The 3699-nt window shown below is 33.8% G+C and overlaps 2 pseudogenes; one reads left to right on the plus strand and one right to left on the minus strand.

Annotated features, from left to right (window-relative positions):
* Positions 1–375: 375 nt before the first annotated feature.
* Positions 376–1396, plus strand: LOC125420448 (photosystem II protein D1-like; annotated as a pseudogene).
* Positions 1397–1896: 500 nt separating this feature from the next.
* Positions 1897–3333, minus strand: LOC132799926 (large ribosomal subunit protein uL2cy-like; annotated as a pseudogene).
* Between the last annotated feature and the right edge of the window lie 366 nt (positions 3334–3699).

The following is a 3699-nucleotide window of genomic DNA, read 5'->3' on the forward strand; positions in this document are numbered from 1 at the left end:
TTTATTTTCTAACTATATGAAGTAAATTATCCACTCCATCCGACTAGTTGCCGGTTCAAGTGCCAAGCAACCCATTCTAATTATTCTATTGAAATCACATGTATCTAAATTAAATCCGAATTTTAATCCAAATTTTGTAACTTATTTTACTTTTATTTTATTTTTATTCAATTTATTTATTTATTTTATTAAAAAAATGGATGAATCTAGATAGATAAAAACCTTGATATATCTATGGATGTTGAATATTGGTTGACATGGGTATATAAGTCATGTTATACTGTTGAATAACAAGCCCTCGATTATCTATTTACAGAAAATTCATGTGCTCGGGAGTTCCTGATGATTAATAATTAAATAAACCAAGATTTTACCATGACTGCAATTTTAGAGGGACGCGAAAGCAAAAGCCTATGAGGTCACTTATGTAACTGGATAACCAGCACTGAAAGTTGTCTTTACATTGGATGGTTTGGTGTTTTGATGATCCCTACTTTATTGACTGCAACTTCTATATTTATTATTGCTTTCATTGTTGCCCCTCCAGTAGATATTGAAACAATATTATTTTTGGTGACATTATTCCTACTTCTGCAGTGATGGGTTTTCACTTTTACCTGATATGGGAAGCGGCTTCCATTGATGAATGGTTATACAATGGTGGTCCTTCTAAGCTAATTGTTCTACACTTTTAACTTGGTGTAGCTTGTTATATGGGTCATGAGTGGGAACTAAGTTTCCGTCTGGGTATGCACCCTTAGATTGCTGTTGCATATTCAGCTCCTACTATAACTGCTACTGCTGTTTTCTTGATCTATCCAATTGGTCAAGGAAGCTTTTCTAATGGTATGCCTCTAGGAATCTTTAGTACTTTCAACTTTATGATTGTATTCCAAGCTGAACACAACGTCCTTATGCACCCATTTCACATGTTTGGCATAGCTAGTGTGTTCGCAGCTCCCTATTCAATGCTATGCCTGATTCTTTGGTAACTTCTAGTTTGATCAAGGAAACCACATAAAATGAATATGCTAATGAAGGTTACAGATTCGATCAAGAGGAAGAAACCAACAGTATCATAGCTGCTCATGGTTATTTTGGATGATTAATCTTCCAATATGCTAGTTTTCAACAACTCTCATTCTTTACACTTCTTCCTAGCTACTGGGCCTGTAGCAGGTATTCGGTTCACTATTTTAGGTATTAGCACTATGGCTTTAACTTAAATGGTTTCAATTTCAACTAATCTATAGTTGATAGTCAAGGTTGTGTAATTAATACATGGGCTGATATTATCAACCGTGCTAACTTGGGTATGGAAGTTATGCATGAACTTAACACTCATAACTTCTCTATAGATCTAGCTGCGGTCGAAGCTCCGTCTATAAACGGATAAGACTTTGGTATTAGTGTATGTTGAATTATTGAACATAAAGGAGCAATAATCAAGTTCTTGTTCTAGCAAGAAGTTTGGTATTGCTCCTTTAGGAGTTTTTGAAGTTTGGTATTGCTCCTTTAGGAGGTTTTTTTTTTACTTAAATTTTTTTGTTTACTTTATCTTTACTTTAACATACCCATACTGTTTTTATGTAGAAATTTTTATTTTCAATATCCTTTTCGCAATTTTTTATTTTACATTTAAATTTAAAGGTTTCAATTCCATTTTTTCTTCTTTTAGTTTGAAGAATGAAAAAAAAATGATAACCTATTTGTTTATAATTTGTAAGTTTGTAATTTGTAATAGGGGCAAATGTAGCCAAGTGGATCAAGGTAGTGGATTGTGAATCCACCGTGCGTCGGTTCAATTCCCATCATTTGCCCATATATATATATTTAAATTAAAAGCAAAAAAAATATTAAAAATATTAAAATAATTAACTATATATGCTATATATATTAACTAAATATACTATAGGTATTAACTATTTTATGGTTCACCCCAACATTCCCCACTTGTTTGACTGTTGCTGAGCAGTTTTTGGATATCAAACGGACCTCCCCATAAAGTAATTTTAATGTAGTTGATTTCCCCTCTTTTGCAATCAGTTTCGCTATAGCACCTACTGCTCTAGCTAATTGTCCACCCTTTCCAAGTGTGATATCTATGTTATGTATGGCTGTAGCTAAGGGCATAATGGTTGAAGTAGATTCTTCTTTTTGATCAATCAAAACTCCTTCCTAAATTGTACAAACTTCTTCCAAAGCATACGGCTTTCTGGATGTGGATGATGATATCTATACAAATGGATCTTATATATACATCGTATAATTCTTATATATATCATATAATGAAGTACCACATGAGTGGATATATAGGAATCAAAATCTGTTGAATCACTCATGTTATGATCTTCTACATCCTAGGTCTTCCTCTTCCTTCATCGGGCTTATGTTCTTCATGTAGCATTCAGACCGAATGACTCTATGAAATTACATTGATACTTCCACATATTACGGGTAACGTAGGAGACATCTCTATTTTTCCCCCCGGGACTCCTTAGAATTATCACTCCTTAGCTTTCAATTTGCCTCTGACCATCAATTGAAATGTGAATAACCCATCCTCATCTCTTTGAAACAAAGGGCATTTTTGGTTCCGTCGGTGTTTGAAACAATTTTGTCTTCTCCATATTACTATATCTCTAAAGTCAATAATTTTATATGAGGAACTACTGAACTCAATCACCTGATGCCGTTACCCTTTAGTTTTTTTATTGAGGTCTATCTTATAGAGGTATTCAAATTGGATCAATGATCGATTTCTAGGTTTCATCATAAACCTAATTGGTAACTTCCAATTACGTAATTCGATAGTTCAAACCGCACTCAAAGGTAGGGCATTTCCCATTTTTATAGGAACTTCTATACCAGAAACAATGGTATCTCCAATTATATCCCCTCTAGGATGTAAAATATATTTTTTCTCACCATCCCCATAGTGTATGAGACAAATGTATGCATTTCGATTATGATCATATTCGAGAGTTACGATTCTATCATATATTCTTTTTCATTCTGTCGAAGATTGATTTTACAGTATAGACGGTTATGACCTCCCCCTCTATGCACTGCGGTAATGATTCCTCTAGCATTACGACCTTTACCACAACGATGCTGCCCATAGATCAAATTATTTCGTGGATTGAATTTCACCTGACTGTCTACGGTTCCTTTGTGTGTGTTCAGGGTAGAAGTTTTGTATAAATGTATCGTGATGTTATTAAGTATTTTGATTGAAGTTCTTTTCTTTCTAACACGTGGAATACAATAACCCTGTTGAGGAATAATGATCATACGTCTGTAATGCATTGTATGTCCCATAATAGGTCCCATTATTCTACCCTTTCCTAGGAGTAGATGACTATTCATAGCTACTACCTTGACACCAAAGAATAGTTCGACCCAATGCTTTATTTTTGTCCTAGTTGATCCTGAATCGACATTAGAAGTATATTGATTTTTCAACAATGACCAAATACTTTTGTCTGTAAATACTACTTATTTGATTCCATCCAAAAATCTATTTTCTTCCATATTAGTTATAGTCTCAATAAGAATGCTAGTTCTTACTGTTCATATGCCATGATATGAATATACCACACCAATTCATTACGTAGGGATGATGAGATTCCATTGATACAAAGCCAATTCCAATAGACTTATTTTATTGGAGGGTCCCATTGACGTGCATCTAGTAGG

The sequence above is a fragment of the Ziziphus jujuba genome, chromosome 11, assembly GCF_031755915.1.
Source record: "Ziziphus jujuba cultivar Dongzao chromosome 11, ASM3175591v1".
Taxonomy (NCBI): domain Eukaryota; kingdom Viridiplantae; phylum Streptophyta; class Magnoliopsida; order Rosales; family Rhamnaceae; genus Ziziphus; species Ziziphus jujuba.